General features: G+C 37.8%; 1 long non-coding RNA gene across 1 annotated transcript; it reads left to right on the top strand.

Annotated features, from left to right (window-relative positions):
• Positions 1-1,142: 1,142 nt before the first annotated feature.
• LOC147337176 (uncharacterized) lies at positions 1,143-3,017 on the top strand. The gene is made up of 2 exons (XR_015130421.1): positions 1,143-1,597; positions 2,258-3,017. It is a non-coding gene; the product is annotated as an uncharacterized LOC147337176 (long non-coding RNA).
• Positions 3,018-23,675: the final 20,658 nt, after the last annotated feature.

Here is a 23,675-nt window from a genome sequence, read left to right as displayed (position 1 = left end):
ACTTACTCCTTTAGGAAGGATGTCCTGATGGCCAGTCCAACTGCATGGTTCCTTGTTTAGTGTCTGCCTGTCCCTTATAGAAAAATATACAACCATGCAGTGGTTCACAAAATGATGCTTCTTCAGTGCATCTTACTGAGGGGAGCTTTACAGATATTGTACCATGCCTGTTCCCTGGGTATCAGGGCTGTTCTTCTCTCAGGTGTTACTGTCGAAACTATGACCTCCGGTAGTAACCTGTGCCTTTGGCTTTGCTCTCCACCTTTTGCTGCCCAAGAAAGCATTCATCAATGTTTTGTTTCCATACGTACTTCAGTACAGACATTGTAACATTCCCCTGATGCATTTCTCATCTAAATCTCATAACTCAACATAACAGTTTGTACTTCCGTCACTCATAACCGTAGATCCCTTATTTAAATACTGTCCAGCACTGCATTCGTACTTTCTGACAAATCACTTCAACTTGATTTAAGGCCAGTCACACATCGTCAATTGTAGTAGTGAAATTGTTCTCAGAATAAGTTTCGTTGAAACAATAGAAACAAATGCACTCTTGTATCACAGGCCATGGCACTGCGAACTACACAAAAGCATGGACTATACACAAGTTACATGTAGTGTGTGTGCAGCAGGCAGGAATGGAGGACCCAGTATGCAGACTGCAGGAGGCAAAAGGTAAACTCAAAACTCAGAAAACTAACTAAACTGTAAATACTCATGGATCCTAACAGGCAGGACACATAGTGGAGAACGAGGGAGAATGCAACACTGGATGGAAGACAACAAAAGGCTTAAATACACAAGGAATGACGAGTGAACACTGTTAGGTATTTTAGTACCATGGTAGCATTTACTGGATATTGTTTTATAGTGACATTATACAGGAAAACTCTGTCATTCAATAAGGCCCCTTTGTTTTAGTTATTTTTCTCTTTGACCCAAGAATTGATGTGTGAGAATCACAGGCTGGTACAAGGTTGAAATACCACAGAGATCACTCCCTCAGCTACATTAGTTTCTTAATCTTTTAGGAGATGCCTGTTGAGGCCAAATGGTTTGTTTCAGATTTCACTAATGAAAGAACTCTTTGTTTTGTGCCTTGAAAATATGTCGCTGAGATAATCACAATTATAGCTGAACTAATAAACTACACAAAGGATGCTTCTTCACCCAAGGGCAGGAAGACGCTCCCTTATCTTGGTCTGTACTGGTTTAAACTGATAATCTGCTGTCTCATGAATTTTACCCTCTATATAAACTGTTGTACTTGTGAATAAAGTTGAGTCAATTTGGGAAGACAATCTAAAGCAGTCTCTGTTTTCTTGTTCTCCCAAGCTGCTCCCGAGCTCGTACTAACACGCTGAATGGCATGCTTGAATATTGCTTGAGAATATATTTGACTGTGTTACAGACTAAGGGACATTCTCTGCTGATAGACATCCACGCCTCGAAGGAAGTCGATCCACGGATTAGGCCCTGGAAACCGTTTCCTTCAAACACGAAACACACGTGGAACACAACTGTGGCTAATTGCACACAACGAGACAGAGGATGCAAAGCTGAACATCTCACATGAGACGAGGTTACCTTCAAAGTAAGAGAGGCAAAACAGAACATGGGCCACACAGACAGGAGACTACCAAAGTAGAATAGGAAGTAACAGGAACACACACACCGGGAAAGAACAGACATGGAAACGAGACACAAGAACACAGGAAAGGCACATCGCAAAACTAACAAAACTACACATCAGAAACACTAAATATAACTACATACATTACAATACTAAAATGCAAAGGGGAAACCTGAGAAAACACTAATATGAAACAGTGAATTTTTGCTACAGTAAGATCGAGTCAGATGATTTGAAGATATTCAACCTCTGCGTAGACGACCAAAGGGATATGACCAATTCACTTGCAATTTGCAGTTACTGATGCATTGATACAAAAGAAAGCATTTCCCTGAAGACAGACTTTCATCATATTCAAGCCACCGAAAAAGAATGAGTGATGATAAATGAGAATGAGGGCCCGTACCATTACTTGATCTTTCCCCATGACCATTTTGTATAGTAATAAATGTAACTTTCTACTGGATAACTGTTTTATTTCATGTTTAATGACAGTGTAAGCATCTTCTATTGCTGAGTTGAGTGGAAGCTGGAGAACACTGTTTATTGTTCCAGTGGTTGCTCAAATTGTTCATCCTTTTGATTATTGTCAAACTGTGGTTTGTTGTGCTTCTCCCCCAGTTGGGCTAAGACAATGCTACAAGCTTCTCAAGTTGTGAGGATGTAAACACTTCACTTGTTGACATGAGCCGAGCCATGTGGGATGTAAGTTCAGCTTACAGCTTTTGTCTTTTCTGCCAGTTCCACCACTTAATAGCATTTCATTTGAAAAAGCACTTTGATTCTTGAGTTGGTCTTACAGTTGCATACATTCTACTAAATTTTTAAGAAATAAAATAAAAACACTTAAAGTTTAAAAAAAAAATGCAAAAGCATTAAGGACTATTTGCAACAATTTTCTCGCCCCTTTAGTGTTATAGCCATCACTGAAACTTGGTTCAATGTCGATAAAGGAATAGATTTTTGTTTGAATGGATATGATTTAAAATACATGAATAGATTAAATAAGGCGGGCGGCGGGGTTGCTATATATGTTCATAACTCTATAAAATATAATGTTGTAACAACTATGTCTATGGCTATTGATGGAATTTTGGAATGTTTGACTATTGAGATTATGAATGAAAAAAAGAGAAATGTTATAATAAGTTGTATATATTGGACACCCAGTTCAAGTATTGACACTTTTAATGAATGGATAGAAAAAACGTTTGCTTCGGTGAACCAAAAATTACTATTTATCTGTGGTGATTTTAACATTGATTTGCTAAAGAGTCAGATGTGGACAAGGCTTATGATAATTTTCTAGATATTTTTACTATGTGGTACAATAAACATTGTCCTGTAAACGAACACATGACAAAGAAAAAAAAGATAAAAAGTCCTTGGCTCACAAAAGGAATTATTAATGCTTGCAAAAAGAAAAACAATCTGTATAAACAGTTTATCAAAGTAAAAACAAAAGAAGTGGAACAAAGATATAAAGCATATAGAAATAAATTGACTGATATTATAAGAACGAGCAAACAACTTTATTATAGAAGAAGATTATATGAAAATAAAAACAATATAAAAGGAACTTGGGATGTGTTAAACAACTTAATTAAACAAGGATCTTCTGGAACATCATATCCTGAATATTTTACTGATGCAAATGGTGAAAATCACAACATGAGTAATATTGTCGATGGGTTCAATAAATTCTTCATAAATGTTGGCCCTGAACTAGCAGCGGACATCCCGTGTCATAAAAATGAAAATATCAGTAATATAAAATCAAATCCCTTTTCACTGTTCCTCTCAGCTACAAATGAGCAAGAAGTAATAAATATCACATTAAAATGTAAAAGTAAGTCTTCAATGGATTATCATGACATAAATATGTCTGTAGTTAAACAGGTTATTCTGAATATTGCTAGTCCCTTAACATATATCTGTAATTTATCATTTCAGTCCGGTTGTTTTCCAAAAAAAATGAAAATTGCGAAAGTAATACCACTATATAAAAGTAATGACAAACACAGTTTTACCAATTATAGGCCTATTTCTCTACTGCCTCAATTCTCAAAAATTCTAGAAAAACTTTTTAATTCAAGATTAGAAAAATTCCTTGAAAAACATCAAATAATAAATGTTGGTCAGTATGGTTTCAGAACGCAAAGAACCACTTCAATGGCGATAATTGAGGCAGTAGAAGAAATTACTGATACACTGGATAAAAATAAATATGCAGTTGGTATTTTTGTTGACCTCAAAAAGGCCTTCGACACAATCAATCACTCAATTTTACTGGATAAATTGGAAAGATATGGTATTCGAGGGAAAGTTGGTAACTGGTTAAAAAGTTACCTAACAGGTCGGGAACAATATGTTAGCATAGGGCATTACCATTCAGAGAAACTTGGTATTACATGTGGTGTTCCCCAAGGGTCAGTGTTGGGACCAAAACTTTTCAATGTATACATAAATGATATTTTTGATGTTTCTCAAGTACTTAAACTCATACTGTTCGCAGATGACACCAACATATTTTTCAGTAGCGATGATTATACTGATCTTGTAATGACTGTAAACAGGGAGCTAAAATTAATAAAAAAAATGGATGGACATAAATAAATTATCATTAAATATAAATAAAACTAAAGCAATGTTTTTTGGTAATTTAAAATATAATATAGAATTACCAATTATCATTGAAGGTGTACCAATTGATAATGTGAGTGAAAACAAATTTTTGGGAGTTATAATTGATAACAAAATTTCATGGAAACCCCACGTCAGACACATAAAAACCAAAATTTCCAGAAGCCTCGCAGTTTTGAACAAAGTGAAACAATTCCTTGATAAAGATGCACTTCGTACTCTGTACTGTACCCTGGTTCTTCCATATCTTACATATTGTGTGGAAGTGTGGGGAAATACATATAAAAATACAACTAATCCATTAGTCACAGTACAGAAACGAGCACTGCGTATTATTCACAAGGCTGGTTATCTAGATCATACTCACAAACTCTTTCTTCAGGCAAAGTTACTTAAATTCCAGGATCTGGTTAATTACAATACATCCATAATTTTGTATAAAGCTTTTACTAAACTTTTACCGGCAAATTTACAAACTAGATTTGAAATTCGAGAAAAGGTTTATAATGTGAGAGGCTTTGGAGAATTCAAATTACCCAGAACTCGAACAACCCGTAAAGGCTTTTGTGTGTCTGTATGTGGTGTGAAAATCTGGAACAGTCTGAGTTTACAATTGAAACAATGCAAAAATATTCATAGATTTAAATTTCTCTACAAACAGTTGGTCTGGTCACAGTATACTCAATGATGGGTTTTAGTGTGCTCTGTAATGTCTGTCCTCTTACCATTGCTGGTATGGATTCCAAAATAAAAAATAAAAAATAAAGTGTGCGTATGTATGTACATATATGTACTTGTGTGTGTAGATATATATGTATGTATATGTATGTGTGTCTGTTACTTGTAGTTATTACTGCCTGTTACCTGTGGTAATGCAATTTATAATTTATATATTCTGTATTCAGTTATGAAGGCTCTAATTGTTGTTTGCGAGCTGCCGCTTAGATGCTTGTATGTGCCCGGGGCTGTTGATGGGTCTGTATGCAATGATGGGCGTAGCTGCGGGAAGTTTATTGTTTTTTTTTTTTGTTGATGAGTGAGTATAGGGGTGGGATTTAATAAGTTTTCTTCGTCCCACTCCTTTTTCAGGCAAGTTTTGTTTTTTGTTTTGTGTATTTTATGTTCAATATAGGTATTTGTTGTGCCTGAAAATGAATAAATAAATGACTGAAAATGAATGAAAGCCTTCAGGATACAAATTTATCTTACAAACCACATACTGGAGAGAAATAATGTCGGTGCCAGCTCATCCATTTATTCAAAATCTTGACTTTTAGTCAAACTGGAACAGTACAACTTGTTGACAGTAACCATCCCAAACATGAATTTATGCTTCAGCCATGAAAGCTGAAATGACTTAAAAAGTAACTGGTTACATGATGCGAGTAGGCCGAGTAGCAGAATTAACCAGCATGTTTACGCCTCCTTGTTTCTTGGACACCTTGTGTTTTTGAGCGAAGGCTGATTGCCCTTCCAGGTGTCATAAAGACTGAATGGACCGGTGGCTTTGTGCAATGACATGGTAGCCATTTCATGGCACTCCCCAATGGTCAATGACTCTGCTGCATCATTGTTCCACACCATTGTGCAGCTCTTTATGATCGCAGCTGCCACCTGTCCTCTATACAGTGTTATCCAGAGTGGGAATGGCATTTTTGTACTGGTGGAACTTCAACTGACAAGCTTTGACAAGCCATTTGAAACCACTCCCATAACACAAATCTTTGGGCTATTCTACTTTAAGCTCTTTTGGGATAAATAAAATATATCTTATCTTAAAATGGACATACAGTAGGACTCTACTCATAGGTACTGTGGACTTGCTATATTTGGAAAATCTGTTATACAAGAGGTTTTACAGCAGAACATCGGCAGTATTATACTTCTTGAGTAGTGTCCCTCCAGCTTGGCCATTAGCTTGCTGTTAATTTCATGCAGCGCTCGACACCCTCCCTGTGTGCAAGCACATAGTGCCTGCATATTAACTGCTGAGTCAAATCAGACATTTACAGAAAAGGGCAAGACATTTGTATTAATGGCTAATTGACATCACATTAGTTTTATGCAGAATACAACACTCGGCCAGTCAATAATCGTTTATCTGAGCAGAAGCTCAGGACTAAAATATGAAGGGTTTGATTTTTTTTATTCTCAAAAATTTGGAAATAGTAATGTGGTAAGTCTCCAGCATTACTGTTTGAGAGTGCTTTTGTGATTAGGATTTTTTTTTTTTTCTTGATTTCAGTGTAATGAGCAGCGTTGATCTAAACATTGGACTAATTTTCAAAACTTTATTATTTACTGAAATGCTGGATATATTTACTTTGAAATATATATTTATTTAAAAAAACATGTTCTTACATTTTAAGAATCATTCTGGTGTTATCCAATTTGTAGTATCATGTCATGACATCTTATTTTTTTTGCAGTGTTTTCAATCAGATCTCTTTTTCAAAAAGTGGTAAGGCTGTCAGTGGTAGCAGTGAAATTGGCCTTCAATTGAAAGTAAATATAAACATATGTCTTAAGAAGTGGTTTACGTGAAACAAATACAATGCACTCACACAAACTATTGTCAACCTTTACTGGATCCATGTGAAATGTAGCTTCAGTTTCCTGTTCTTAGCTGACAGGAGTAGCAACCAGTGTGGTCTTCTGCTGCTGTATGCCTTTTGCATTAAGGTCCCACGTGTTGTGGGTTCCTTGATCGTAACGAATGGTTGATTGCGTTATTGTTTTCTTTCTATCAGGTTGAAGTATCCTGGGCGATCTTCTTTGACCTCTGACATCAACAAGCTATTTTCACTCACTGGGTGTGTTGTCTTTTTCAGACTGTTCTCTATAAACCGTAGAGGTGGCTGTGTGGAAAAATGTGAGTAGATCAGCAGCTTCTGAAATATTCAAATCAGTCTGTCTAGCCTCAACAACCTTGCCACATTCAATCACCTTAGAATCCCAAAAGTGTGTCACAGCAAATCAATACAAAGTCGTATTAAACCATATTTATGATGATTGTATCTTCCAGAATTACAATACTTCCATTAATTGGACATGAAGAGTCCCTGAAGGACTTCAGTTTTTAAAAAAACAAATCTTATCCTTTTAAACACACTGCTATTGTTTCTACACATGCTTCAGTGCTAAAGATATTTTTATTGTGTTGATGCAATTCTCACTTAAATCGCTCAACTCATCAAAACAGTTTGTACATTTGTCAGTCACATCTCTGGATATGTCCTTTAGCTGAATACTGTCTAGCATTGCGTTAGCGCTCTCAGTCAAATTACTTCCAACTTTTTTCTTTTTAAATATGTATGAAAGAGCAAATCCAGCAATACAATATCAGAGACTTACTTGCAAAAAGAAGAAATACATACTTGCAATCTTCCTGTTCTTAGCTTACAGGTGTGACCCTGGGTAAGGTCTTATTCTCTTGCTGTAGCACTTCTGCTTCAAGGTTAAATGTGCTTTCAGAGATGCTCTTCTGCATACCTTGTTTGTAATGAGTGACTTGAAGTAGTCTGGCCATCAACAAGGTATTTGATGTCAGAAAGGTTTATATTCATTCTCCACAGAATCTTTTGCAATGTCTTTTACACAGGTGAGTCTGTCTTATGACAAATGCCTTTTGAAAGCTGCACTGAGAATGAATGATATTTCTGCTGTGAGAATGGTGCCAAAGCGATTGAGAAAAACTTATTTCTCTCATTTTTAAAATTATTATTATTGCTATTATTATTATCATCATTGTTATTATTATTAGTAGTAGTAGTATTGTCCTTTTCAAAGTCTTTAGACCATATTTATTTCGCGACTCCAGCAAATGTCTGTGCCGGATACAAATTAAGGGTAAATCAGTGTATGTTGAACGGAACACTTGAAACAAATGAAAGTGAAGAATGTGACATCACATTTACAGGAGGATGAAGAAGTGAACATGTATGGGAAAATCAAAAGAAATGGGATCTTAATAAATAAATGTATGCAAAGTTTCACTTATTAATTAGGGGATAGCATACAAACATATATACATACTCATGCATATTATATGGCAAACCAGAAAACAAATGTAATTCTGATCAAATCAAGTCATTTTAGCCTTCTTTTCTTTTAAACAATATAAAAATACAACACATTAAAAATGAATTCATGGCAATGCCCACTTCAAAGTAACAGACGTTTCTCATCTGTGTGGAACTTCTCTGAAGAGTAGTTGCTGGCAATAGAATAATTTTAGTAAGACTATTCTTGAGTTTGGATTGAAATGTTTTAAGTTTTTTTTAAAGTTTAAAATGATGCTCTGCTTTGGTACAGGTACTGTGAAATAAAACACGGCTGTTGTGTTAACCTTTGGGTCCACCTGTACATTCACTGTCAAAAAGTTCATTCACAATTTGGAAACATCCCTCAGTAGACACGAACTGGTGTTGCATTCATCAGTTTAACAGCAGCAAACAAGCAATTACAACTTAAGTTAGCCCAGACTCTTTTAGCTCCATCAACTACTGTTATCTTCTCTTTAATAAACTACTGAGCTCAAGCCCTGTTCAGCGTCAGAATTTCTTATATTATCAGGTTATTATGGAGTCAGATGTTGGATTGGGCTGAAGCACCACTGAGTTACTTGCAGCATTAACTTACACAGAGTTTGTGTTTGAGTTCAAAACTAGCCTTTTATCAACCACTGCATACAGAGAAAGCTGCTAAGGCCCTTGTTGTCTGTAACCTTTTGACTCTTAAATTTTAAGATTGGGTGGACTGATGAGGCTTTCTGGAGAGTGTTCCTACACAGTTTCAACCTCCAATTGAAAGTTGGGCTTTTATGTCCTCCTTTAGCAAGTTAGTTTCCTACTGTATCAAAATTGATAACCTGTTGTGGGAACACAACAAGGAAAGTGCTACCAGGAATGGGCCTCCTAGCCAGTGATGCACCAAACATCTCCATCTCCAGCCCACAATTTGACCAACAGCCCATTTAGCTGGGGCATTTCAAGGAGGACCCTTGTGGACCATACGAGTGACTCTGTTGGGGTTTTGCTAGGCATTTGCTGGCAACTTCCCTGGTCAAGCCAAAAGAGAACACTCACCAGTAGCTGTAGGGGTTCCTGTGAGTTATTTAAACTCTAACTCCGTTTCTCATCTTCAGTTTCCAGCTTAATTAAATTCAGGCCAGGTAACTTATTCCCTCCAGGCTTTGGTGGACTCAAGAGCTGAAGAGGGCTTTCTGGATAGGAATCCCTATTTACAGTTTCCATCTTAGAAGTCTTAGTCTTGCGACAACTGCCTAAAACCAACATTGCTCATTGGGTGGAACCTGCATAGCTCATGAAATCACCATAAGTACCTGCAGTTCTTTGTATTTTCCTCTCCTCGAATACCAATAGTGAAAATTCATAATCCTGTAATTGATTGGCCTGAAGGTTGAAATGCCAGCTGGAGTAATTATTGTCTGCCCACCTGTTTGCAACCGCCCACCCCCACCAAGACTGTGCCAGGAGAATATGAGTATGGGAGAGGTTAGTTTGAGGTCAGGAGAGGTTCAGTAACAATAAAGCCTAATTCTTACCACCCATCACCCCTGTGACCTCCCTGGGGCCCCACTGCCACCTTGCCATCTCTGTAAACTGTCATGTGCTGAATGGGGGCGGGGCTATGGAAAAATACGTCAAGGATTAAGTGGCTGTGGGTATCATTAGTCTCTCTTCCTCTCCTCTTGGTTCTGTGTTTTCTTTGGAAAGATAAGACTTTACAGCCCTGCAGCCTTTATAGACTTGGTTAAAGAACATTACAATAAAAAACAAGTATCCTATCGTTTGAAAGCAGATACTTCTATGGAGGAGTTTTCTATGCTCCTGTTGGCCATTTTGAATACGTTGTTATGCCTTTTGGATTAAATCATGCAGCAGGACTCCTAAAGCTGAAGCTGCCTGTAAAGAACTCAAGGCTCAGTTTACTACTATCCCAGTTCTGGGTCAGCCTGACTTGTGTGTTTATTGTTGAGATTGACACTTCAGACACCCAGGTGGAAGTGCCCAAACAGGAAGCTGCATCCTTGTGCCTTCTTCTCATGTCATCTGTCTCCATCCAAGCAGAACGCTGGGAACTTGGAGCTTCTGGCTATTAAGCTGGCATCAGAAGAGTCTCTTTGTTGTCTCCTCAGTCTTCAGTTATTCACCAGGCAAATAGAGTAAAGTTGTTGTTGCCATCTGTGGGGGAGTAGAGCTGTCCCCCTTCCTCAAATATTTTTTCTGGTAGCCTGTTGGTCTGCACAATCTATGCCTACAGAAAAGCTTCACATAGAGCCCCTGCATGTGTTCCTCGCAGGTCAGGCATACTGTGACAGACATCGTTTAAGATCGCAGCCCTCATTTTATATCTCAGGTGTGGAAAACATTCTGTTAATCAATGCACCTTAGTCTATCATTGGAGTACAATCCTCAAAGCAATGGCCAGACTGAGCAGGATAACCAGGAATTAGAAGCAGCTTTCCACTGTGTCACTGTCTGTAATTCCACCTCCTGGAGTTCACTTCTCCCCTAGATGGAGTATGCCCAAAACACAATGTCTCAGCCACTGATCTAAACCCCTTATAGTGTTCTGTCAGGTATCAGCCACTTCTGTTCCCAAACATGATTTTGCAGTCCCCTCTAGTCCAGTATCATCTCCACCACTGCAGGAAGCTCTAGAAGGACAGTGAGGAGGCCTTACTGTGCAACACAAAAACAAATGGAAAGGACTGTCCATGCACCGTCACATGCTTCAGGTCAGAGACTTCCTCTAAAAACGTTCCACTAAAAACTGACTTTGAAAGCTCATTTACTAGTAGACTGATCTGACTAAAAGTCTTCATTTCCTTTCTCTTTAGGTAATCGCATTCAAATGCAGGACATCAGAGGTTGAGTAAAATCCAGAATTCTCATCTTTGATAAACGGCAATGAATATAAATAAGAGGCAAGCAAACGGCAAATAAATAAACCAAAAGTATCCAAAAAACAGCCCGGCTTCATTAACGGTAAGGAGCTGCAGAGATCCCCTCATTTAGCCAAAGTTCACCTCAGCTGTGCATCCCATTGTCTTCAGTTTTGTCTTTGTCTTTGAGTGATGCCTTAAAGCATGTAACCTTACATATGAGGTAATATCCTCTTGAAAAATGTTGTTCCAAGCTCAAGTAACATAAGTGATGCTGAAACTGTTCTGGCAGTCACCTTACTAAAGCGAATATTCATTCAAATTCCTTTAAAGTCTATTTTATTTCACTTTTAGAAACACAACTGAATTATTTAGTCATTGAGAGTCATAAGATATTGCATGTTATGTGAGCGTATAGCAAGGTAAAACTCATCTAGCACTGGAATCCATGCTGCTTCAATAGTACTCCAGCAGTGCAAAATGACTACCTCTTTATATGCTTCATATCCTATGAGATTGGCATTAATGCAACCCAACTGCACTCTCACCCTCTCACTATTTGCTTGTGCCAGCAGGTGATTGTATTGCACTCATTATAACCTTTTTTTTTTTTTCATTAACAGTCAGTTATAACAGTCTCACCTGCTGCTTTGATGCTCTTGTGTGGAAACGCAACACCACCATTTCCTTTTCCTCATTACTTTTGTACCGCTAGCATGTGCCTTTTGTTCAGGATTTAAAGGTGCAGTCACAGAAGCTTTATATTGCGGCTGTAATGATATGAAGATAGTTCAAGCTGAATCAATGCCCAGTTTAGATTTAAAATTAGCATTATTTTGCTTGCCTGCACTTACAGATTACAAGATCCACAATGAACTTTATGGCACTGTTTACAAAGATCTATCACGATTGTAGGTTTAGCCTTTATAGTTGGGGACACGATGTGTGATTTTGCACTTGCAGGTCAAAATTAACACCATACTTTAAATACATGAATGAGCATGTAACCCTCTGGGAATTTATCTGCACATTTCAAGTGAATATCTTGTGCATATTATGCTGCAATATGAAGCAGCAATGGCAAACTGTTCTTATGGGTAACTGATTAATGACACTGTCAACACTGATACTGTAGAATTGTATTAACTAGCAGTTTGTTATAAGCATTCAGTAGAGCCATGATGATATTATATCATCATGTCATTATATGAGTATGTAATGAGAAAAACAGGATTCAGATAAAGGCTTACATAAATTGTAATTAATTGATTGTAATTTGTGGGTACACAATGGGCACAAAACCAATCTGTGTGAGCCAGATTTTGGTTTGTAGGGGATCTAATTATTATTTCAATCAATGACATATAGATCAATTCATAAATTTTATGTAGTATGTTTTATTTTCCTAGATTGTTGTTTGATTTTGGTATCTTACAAAAGTGAAACTATTAACATTCAGCAGGGGCTGAACATATTATTTCCTCCACTGTATTAATATTGTCATAATAATTTCAACTTTGCAGTTTGTTCCATATGAACCCACAAGTTAGTTGGCTTTTTGTTGTCTCAATACATTGACATTCAACAGACATTCTCCCATCTATCGACTTGCACTTTTATTGTCCCTCGTCTTTGTAGGCTTTTGTGATTTTGTACAGGAGAAAACCCATTAGTCCACTGGTTTTTTTATCTTCTGTTTTTAAGATTAGTCGTGGATGTTTACATACCACAGACTTGGTTGATGTAGGTTTTAAAAGTCTTTAGAGTCTCTTTTTAAAGTCATAGTATAGGAGACTGTAAAAGCCTGACTTTCTTATAATGTTTTGCATCAAAAATGAGAACGGTCTCTTTCACGAAGTTCAGTAATTTTGGGGGGTTATTTTTTACATTTTTGTGGGCTTTTAGACTTTATTGAAATAGGATAGTGGAGTTACGATAAGAAAGCTTGGAGACAGAGCAAGGGAAGACTTGCAGTAAATGATGTTGGGGTGGATTCTAACCTGAGCCTCTCCAATAGCATCACAGCATATGGATCGCCTGCTCAACCTAAATAGCTACACCATCACCCAGGAATGGATTTCTTACTACACTAATAATTAATTCTTCAAGAACCTGATTAATATGTTCTAAAAAACAAAGAGTAGAAAATACAGCACATATTTTTAAAAAAGGTGCACAATGAATTTCCAACAGTGAAGTTGTTCTGCCCAGACCTCAGCGGGCCTTTTAGCTTGTTTAGATGACTGGTCCAGTGAAATGACCCAAATTAGGTCGTTAGAAGAATATCTTTTATGTGCCAAAGTGCCCCCAATGGAGATGCATGAGCTATTGTGCATGCATAGCTTTCAGTCTGGGCACAAGAAAGTTGTCCAATATTTCTTCTGGTCTATTAGATGTGCCAAAGGCTCAGACTGGGCTTAAACTCACTGCTCTGTAACAATTAAATGTGTACAGCGAAATATTGCATAAAACTATAGACTGCTTTGATAAAACCCGACAGCCATATCATGCATATTATATTTATTTTGAAGGTTTTGCAGGATCAGTGGTCACAGCTGAACAAAAAAAGCATATTTGCTTTTTTTGTTCAAAGCAAATATGCCCCAAACTGCTGGGCCCAAGTTGTCCCACACAAGGATGACAGCAGAGTGAAAGCACAAAACATTTTTCATTTCTATTGTTTTCTTTTTCTTTTTCTAATTACATTTCTGAAAGTTAAATCCCAGTTGAAGCTTTATCTAGTCTGACTCAAAATTATTTTTCACTAAATTAATTGCTTTACTCAAAGCAGAGTTATGGGAATACTCGGAGGCCCTGTCTTTACACAGACTCTGTCAAGACATGAACAATAAATGATGGAATCCACAAATAGAAAGACTAAGAAACCATAACATGGAACTGAAGTACATAACTACTTTCATTAAATAACCACGTCACCATAACATGTCCACAGTTGCTGTAGCTGCATATGTTCTGTGAATTGTTTTAATTTGGAGTGTAATGAATGTGCCAATTACGTTTTCACTATGAAATTATGACTCTGTAATTTGAAGTTACTGGGAGAGTGTACTATATGGTTTACATGGGTTGGAACAGTAATAAGCCTCAAATGCTGACAGTGCATCAGCAGCAATGCACCATAGCCCTCAGAGAGCCATCAAGCAGAAAATGATAATTAATTAATCATGGAGTGTGAGGCAAACTCGGTTCTATTAGCCCTTTGGTAATTCTTCCCTCAGCCTTCCACTCTAACCATCGAGATCATGGCTCTCTAATAAGGCTTGTTTACTCAGCAGCAATTTGGTCAGTGCACTGATGACTGGTTGGAAAATGTTCCTGAACTCTAACATTTACATTATTTTGCAACAAAATTTAACAGTCTGCAGATTTGCTGGTTGCTTGTATACACAGCAGTGGGTTCTGTATTGCAGCATAACACACCAGAATGTCTCTTCACTGCTTCTCTCTGGTTTTGGTTTTTGTCCTTGTTGGTTTGTATTCCATCCTGTTCCAAAGCTGTCCTTTCACCACTGTGTTTACAGCACTCTTCTGCATGACTTGGTTTAAATATGATTCTCATACTTAGCAGTTAAGTGGATGGATGCTTTTGTTTGATGTCAAAGGTGGACATTGCTAAAGCATACGTCCTTTGTGTCTCAAAAACTGAGCTAATTCCATAAGTTTGTAGCATATACAGATATACACATAGATTTAGAGGCTAAGTAGTTTATGATAAAGACATTTTTAATCAATGCAAGTCGCATCACTGCACACTATTTCTGTAATCTTATATAATACTGGTGCTAAACTATTTATTTCATTATTATAGCATTATACTTCATTAAAGTAAATGGAGGGTAAATACGATATAAGATCAGCTTAAAAAGTTTGATATAGCTTCATTAAGTCAGTCTCTACCTGGAATCATTACTCCCACAAACACACTGTCTATTAGAAAAAGAGATAAGGGACTGACTTTGATTTTCATGATGATAAATGGTTACAATTAATGTTCAATTAATTGCGATAATTAACAACTTAATATAGAGCCCAGCCAATTAAAGTTAAATCCCACTGTTTAAAAATACATAAGTGTGAGAATTCATATTTTGTTCTCATTAGAAAAGGTTGATATACTGAGATTTTTTTAAAAATGCCTCCAGGCAAAAGTCATCACTATACACATGTTCAAAGTAAAGATCCATAAATTGGTTTCTATGTAAAATTGAGTGCTGGAATTAGCAGTGTGCAAGTCCACACTGAGTATCACTCACTGCTGGACTGTATGAATTGTATGCCTATGTAATTACAAAGCAAGACCATAAATTTGTCACTGAATTGGTCTTAAATCATGTGGTAATGCATCAAATACTATCTCTCGCCATTCAGGGTGTTTACTGCATAGGTATGTAAAGGCTGTGCTTTTGGTGCCAAGTAGTTACAAGGAAAGAAGGTTCTTTAACTTCAAAATTGAAAGCTATATGTTTTACATTAGAGGTCCAGGTTGTTTGAAGGGAATGACAAAGAGACAGAAGACTACAGACAATCCCATAATGATGTTAACAAGCAGAAAAAAATACCATGAACACAACATCCTGTGATCTTACCTGTAAGCTATTCTGATTATTCTCCTGCATATGCTTCGTAAATGTTTTCCATAAATGCATGCTCCTAACTGGAAGTGTTACATGCGGGCATGCTGTAACGTAGTTTTGGCTTGCCTAAAGCTATGACTGATATAAAGTACAAATACACATTTCCACTCTTCAACACCTGAAAACCATTATCTCAGTTACTAAAAAAGGAGACAGCAGTATGTGCTTTTATTCTGACTCAATATCTCAAGAGGGCTATAAACACTGCCATGTTGCTACAGACCATCTCATTCATGCAGGTCTGTATATATGCGTATTTTATAGCCTGTGGTCTGGCAAGGACAGAGGAATTAGCCTGATCCACATTCATTAACCTCATTCTCATTCTCCAGAGCAACAGTGCTGTAGAACTGTCACCACAGCACAAAAATGATGAATTGGTAATCAGTTGAGAGCTGTCAAGAAAGCTCCAGGAATACAAAATTTACACACTTGTTTGCCCTTGCATTAACCGTTTGTAATCAAATCACTATTTATCGTTAGTACAGTTAGACATGTTTTATCACCCAGTGTTGTCATATATGTACAGGCAGGGAGACAATAGTGGCAGTTCTCATTAAACGCACTAAATATTGACTCTTGGTAGAGGTGGGGCTGGCTGTGTTTATTTCTTATAAGTAGGCCTCCCCCTAAAGCATACGATGCTTGTTGGTTGTGATTCATTTTTAATCATCCTCTTTAATTATTCATACATTTCATATTGAAAATAGAGTGCATGCAACAAATCAGTATGTTTAGCTGTTGTAATTTTTTAAGTAAGCTAGCAGGTAAGAAAATGTATTTTTAATTTGTACTTCCTTAATTTATTGCATATGTACAGAACAAGAATTATTGGTTACATTAAGCTTATGTGGAGCATCACTAAAAAAACAGTTTGACATCAACACCTAGTTATGCGCCCAAGGTGACCACTCTATGAGCAGAAGGATCCTGTGGAGAAATCAATACAGTGACAGCTGAGCTCCAGAAACTCCAAACTGTATCCTAATTAGGTGGTCGGTGTGTACCAAGAGTTTTCCTCACTTACCTAATTGTGCTTTAAAGTTCAGACACAGTGAAGAGTTGGAAAGGAGAAGGCTTGGGAGGCCAGTTGATGGGTAGTCTACCAACCTGTTGTTAATGGTTCTTGTTTTAAAAGTTAATGAGAGCTGGAGTTAAAAGCAGCATTAGCTAAAGGCTAGGTGGAGCTGAGTTATATGGATTAACTTTTCATTACCACCTCATTAGGTGGGCCTGGGGATTTGAGACCCTTGTATGAAATGTAGCATGAAAATATCCAAATGGGCTTCCATAAAGCTGGTTTAGAAGGGGGGAAAGTGGAGGAGTTAAAGATTGAGCTTTTAGCCCTCTCCTCATCTCTGAGATCACGCTACAGTTAAGCTGACATCATTTGCTCCCTATTAGCCAATAAGAAGGCAGGTTGTAGGAGCAGAAAAGCTACCTTTTCTTAAGGAGGTGACTTTAAAAACTAGACTGGGTCATTAAAAGCGGAATAAGAAGGCCATTATAATTCTAACACTGAAGTTGCCATTTATTTGCATTTGAAGTCCCTGGTGTAGTAGTTAAATGTCACTTGCCAACTTTAATGAGAGTAACGTTAGAGAGTGTAGCCAGAGCTGATTAGTGTTTTCTGCAGCAATTTTATCCAATGCAGTGTCCAAAGGAATCATCAACACTTCACACTGAGAGCATACTGGGCAATGAGATTGTTCAGACCTCCCCACAGCTAGCCCAGCTATCACTAACACGTTAATTACCCTGAATCAGGAAACAGAAGTGCACAGGTCTTTAATACTTTCTGTTAGTTATGCATTATGTAGTGTGCCAATAGGATATGCTTTAAAATGTTTTTCCCTGCTTTCCCTGCTTGTGATTTCAAAATTGTTTGAAACAGGAACAGTTTCAGATGAACAGTTAGTCGACTAATGAGTTTGTAATTGCTTGAATCATATTTATTAATTACCCTAATTGTGATCCCTAAGGTTGAAGAAAGATATCTAGTAGTACAGAAGTGAACTGGGGGGGAAAATACCCTTGACTTTTCAAGGCACTGAACACTTTCCTGATGGGTTTATGAGCTTAGTTACATGTGAACACAAAATTAAGTCAATTTTTTGATTATTTTTAGTGTTTTTAAGGATTATCCAGGGTGTGTGTGCAGTTTGACTTTGAGAATCATCTGTTGCTCATCATATTTGGTTTCAAAATACCAAGACAGTGACAGTGCTCAGCTAGCATGGTCACAATAGGCCTTCATTAACCAGTGTGTGACATTATGAGACTATGTTGATGTTTTATGCTATTCACATGTATCATCAAGTCCAGCTGTTCCCAGCGTAGTTTAGGAGAACTGTGGTCCAATCTGGACTTTGGGCTTCAAACACAGTCAAACTTTGCATGACTTGCCTGGTGCAAGTTGGCTTGAACGTTTTACTTTTGTTTTATTTTTTATTTGTACCCGTCTCAGCTTTGGTTTGATGGTTTCTGCATTTTCATTAACAGCTGTGGAACCCAGTGAATTGGGACATACAGTTTCAGCTCTTATCAAGCAATACATTGTGATCACTGTAGTAGAAAATGTTGGTAAATCAGAAGACGGGATGTTTTATTGTTGGTGAAATGAAGACTCAACCGATTTTGATGCATATTAAGGTATCACGAGTCACAACCAAACCAAAATGTAGAACCAGAAATGCTCTAGAGATACTTGGCAATACCAGCAGTATAAAAAACATAATCCCCAGTAACCAGTGTGCAGGAAACAAATAGTAAGATGTCCAAGACATTGCAAATTAGCTAATGATATAATGTGGTGGCTGTGATGGACAGATGACCTGCCCAGGGTATAGATAGATATTGCTAAGAAAATGGGTGAATGGAAAAAAAGTGACAAATAAAAATCAATAAGGAAAATTAAACATTTAGAGCAAAATAACTAAACAAATCAAACCTAAAGCAACCACGAGACAACCCTAAAACAGGAATGGTTTTATAGGTGGAGACAACTGACAATTTTTCCTTCCTCACTAGTTTTGCATTTTGCTAGGATGAGTGTCACTACTGATAGCATGAAGCATTACCTGGACCTTACAGAGGTTGCACAGGCAGTCCAGCTCCTCCAGAATGGCATTGTGATGCACTGTGTAAGGCAAGATTGATGACCCAAAATGCTGAGGCAAAACTAAACTCAAACCTCAGCTTTATTGGTGAAATCCAAAAGTACAAAAAGGAAACAGGAAAGCACACGAACTAAACAAGCAGGCAGAACACACAACAGGGAATGAGAGAGATCGCACAAGAAAAAAAATACATGAGGGATTCCGGGTAGAGAGAAAACACCTGGGAAACATGGCTGAACACAATCAACTGACGAGACGAGGGAAGCACAGCTGAACATAGAGACTGTCAAACTAAAACAGGAAATATGAGACACACGCACGGTGATGCAGACAGACGAAATCCGGAGAACAGAGGAAGGAGATAGCGAAGGACAAGAGACATAGCAAGGGAGTGAGGGGCGAGGGACCAGAGAAGGCGAGGAGCAAGAGACGAGAGAGGGTGAGAGAAACCAGACAGACACACAGAGACATGACTAGGGAAACAGGCAGAGAAAAATGAAGACAAGACTGACGTAACAAGGGGAGGCAAAGGAGCTTGCAAAGAAAAGCGTCTGGACTTCTTTGAGTTACTTGAAGACGTTTCACCTCTCATCCGAGAAGCTTCTTCAGTTCTAAGGTCAAATGGTGGAGAGTCCCAGATATAAACCTAGTGGGAGTTTCCCCCCACAGAGGGACAAAAGGACCCCTGATGATCCTCTAATCGCCTGAGCCAAGGTGTGAAACTGGGTGTGGGTCACAATCAGCTGGATGACTGAGAACCTTCACAGACGTAACAAGGGGAGAATACACAGAGGCAAAACCAAGACAAACAGGACATAAAAGGAAACAGACTAAATAACCAGGAACCTAAGAACTAGGAACACAAACTGTTGTGGAAGTTTTCCATTAAATAAAGCCTGCAGACGAGCGGTGAGCGGTAGCTAACACTCTTTAATCCAAACACACAAAGAACAGACAACCAAGTTGGTGGAGAGCCTGCATGACCGCGGGGCAGACGGTCAGCAGAGTCTCACTGAGCCTAGCATGGCTCTCAGTTAAATACCTTCTCCAGGAACAAAAGGCAGTACACAGCTGTTTCACACCTTAAAGTTCACACTCCCTTGTTACCTCCCAGAGTCCTCGAAGACACAAAAGACTCTTCCTGTGGAGTTCCTGTTTTCCCCCAACTTCCTTACTACACCCCCACCATTTGTCTTACTGTATGAGTGTGAGACATGTTCAAATCCAGTGGCACCAAAGTATCATACAATAAAATAATGTGATTAATACATAAGTAAAAGAAATTCCTATACAAAACGAAGAAACACAGAGGCACAAGAGAACTAAACTATACCAACCCAAGACTAAGAAGCAGATCATCACAACAATAGGATTGCTGTGAGCCTCAGCACAGTCTCAAGAGCACGGAGGAGATTCTAGGAGACCTGGACAGGGTCCTTAACCCATTAACAGGATGGGTATCTGCTCATTTGTGCAAGGAGGAATAGGATAAGGAGTGTCAGAACACTACGAAATGTCCTCAAGTAGGTCACTGGTGTGAATGTCTCTAACCAAAAACCAGACGCCAATTGTTTCATTAGGAGTATGCTCCAGCAGTCCAGACTAGCCTGCCAGATAATTTTTTCACTTTGATTTTTAGGTAGTGTTTGAGCTCAGCCCTCTGTTGGTTGATAATTTTCATTTCCATCAAGCGATCCGGGATCCTTTTGTTCCTAACACATTACCCAGTCCATTATCAGTATAGATGTCGAACATGATTTTTATCCCTCTGAGATCTGACGAGTTTTCAAAATGTTCCTTTATTTTGAGCAGCGTATATTAGAAAATGATGTAACAGTCTACTGTAATAACAATCAGCAATAAATACCTCCAGCAATATATTGCGGGGAATTATGTTAAATGTGTGCACAATTGAACAGAAAGTCCCACAGAGTTTCTTTGTCCATCTGTGTGATCTATCAGAACAACAAGGGGAAAAAAGAAAACTATAACGTGTGAAAACAACTCTGAGAGGTGTGACTATAATTTGAATTAATGAGACCGTATCATATAAGAGGAACGGTCTTGGAGTGACTGTGGTTGAACTTGTATCATTTGGATAATTAAAGCAACTTACTTTGACATTTACCACACGTTTGTGAGATTCACACTAACGATAACTGACACTGAGGCTGGCCTCTCCAACTGTGTTTATGATAAAATGATTGTCCTAGTTTATTTCTGCTCTGATACTCTAATTCTGGTATTGACTGGAAGAGAGAGAAACTACTGACAGGAACAAAATATGCAGACCCATCATATCATTATGTTTATTATATTACTATCCTTGATGCTTAACCTGTGATAATGAGATGTTGGTAGGTGATTCATGGCATTCTCTTACCTTCTCTCTTACTGCCATCAATTAAGCTGCATAGTTTTTCCTAGAGTTAAGAAAAAAAACAGCTTTTTAAACATGTTGCTAATGCTGCCCCCTGACAACTTCCCATTACCATTTACTCGTTGGGGTAGCACACATTCACTGTGACACCATTTCCCATGATTTCCCTTGCTGGCCAATTAAGGAGCGGCACAAAGTAAGTTAGTTGTAGGCACGCTCATGCTTTCTTTCCCATTGTGGAATAAAATGATTATCCACAAGCTCACAGAACAAAATGACCATGTTCCCTGAAACAGTCTGTTTTGTGAGAATATGCACCCAGTAACATTAAAATAGTAATCCACGATGTGTCATTTCATATTACCATTAAGAGTAGGGATATATTCTGATATATGCTGGTGCTATCAAAGATTTTCAAGGTCCTGGAGCACGGACCAGCCACATGAACTCCTTGTGCTTGCAATTGAAACTCTTGCAGGGGGTGTCATAGTTAATATACTGTAAAGGCCAATTATTGATCCTTTTGCATGTGAATATTTTTCATACATTGTAATCCCCAGGGTAATTAAATGCAAGTACTATGCTTATGATAGCCATCAACAGTTGCTTTGCCAGTGCGGTCAATCATTCTGTTAAAGGCCTTGCAGGAACTGAGTATGCTACAAGGCCAGTGGCAATGAATTGCCGCAGGCTAGCAGAACTAATTAGAAGTTTGCCCAATGGAATTCCATTACCACCATATCCAAGCCACCCAGCCCATTTCTGCTTTTCATCCCCATTTTCATCTTAATTTCAACATGCAGCATATCTCTGTTTCTCTTAATTCCCTCACCTCCCTCTCCAGGGCCATTAATTTGCATAGATATGTAGACTGAAAAATGTGATGCCACAGTACAAATCAACAGGGAGCATTAGAAGTGAAGTTTGAAATTTCATGCTATTCTCACATGAGTTTATGAATACGACAAAATATTTCATTTCTGCCAGTGTGAGACTTCTTCAGAAGATTTCCCGCTACTGATAGAAATACCTTTAAAGTTGTCATCCTTGCTTCCACACATCATCACGTGTCTATTTTCATTTAGGGGGAAAAAACATCTCAGATTCTCTTTTAAACGGACCCTTTGCTTGATAAATGCAAACTGATAATCATGCCAGTTTGCAGTTCGTTTTCCATCTACGGACTGATTAATTGACCGATTGAGACACCTCTACTTTTAACTGTCTGTTACCTCACAACCATAAATTATCAGACAACCCACACCAAGTGAGGTTGACAGAAATATAATCACATGCGAACCTCGAGAACAAAGGTTTTTGAAAAACCATTCTCTAAGTTATTAAAATAAAGAAAATGATAAAAATTAAGTGCTTTGAGATTTGCTAATGTTACCTCTGTGTACACTGCAGTAGACCTTTTATTCACACTTTTCTCTGGGTGTTATTATTACAGTTATATTTAATAATTCTAAAATAGTCTAGAATGTCCATTGTTTAAGGAGGAATGTATGAATTCATTGTATGTATATGCACTTTAATATGACAGATCTTTTCATGTATTGTTAATACTATACTACAGCTTAAAATATATATTTTAATATTCCTTTAATCTTCTTGTAACCCGTCTAATTTTCATAAAGGGTTGCACTTTTTTCCATAACAATAGTGTTGTTCTTAAACTCACTTAAACTTGTTTACCTTACCTTTCGTGTAACTAACAGATAATAACTATAAGAAGTCTTATACTGGTTCTGGTATAAGACTGGTCCAGTCCCTTTTTCTTTAAGCCAGCTTAGTTCTGTTCAGCCGCCCATTACAAACAGACGTTTTGAACAGCAGGTGGGTGTTATGCCTGAGATGACCACATTATGGCTGTGTATGATTTCAGTGAGAGGCTGTTCTTATTGTGTTGATTCACAGGGCTTACTTGGATATACTCTGACCTCCTTATTTATTATTCACTTTCAGGCAGGCAAAGTACTCTGTAGTTGAAAAAGATGCTTCATCGTGCATTACAATAAATCATTTTAAAAGTGCTCAATGTAAATGTGCTTTCTATATGTTACACAGCTCTTTGCAAGTCTAATCTTACTTGAAAGAAAAAATACATTGGGAGTTACAGATGACCAAAACACACTTGTGAACAGATGCCCTGCTTTTCTTTCACATGCACATAAACTGCTAGACACCTGCACATGTGTATCTTGATGAATGTTTGATCCACCCCCACGCTAGGGCCCAGCCAACCTTCAACTGTACACGATGAATTACTTTCTTCATTAGCCACATGTAAAATTAAAAACATTAAACACGGCTCTAGTAGTAATCACAC

This window comes from Aulonocara sp. 'chitande type north' Nkhata Bay, linkage group LG2 (assembly GCF_057382095.1).
Source record: "Aulonocara sp. 'chitande type north' Nkhata Bay isolate Kocher_YH1m ecotype deep benthic linkage group LG2, A_spYH_male_GT1.1, whole genome shotgun sequence".
NCBI classification, from domain to species: domain Eukaryota; kingdom Metazoa; phylum Chordata; class Actinopteri; order Cichliformes; family Cichlidae; genus Aulonocara; species Aulonocara sp. 'chitande type north' Nkhata Bay.
Note: the sequence above shows the minus strand (reverse complement) of the source record. Positions and strands in the feature narration are given on the sequence as shown.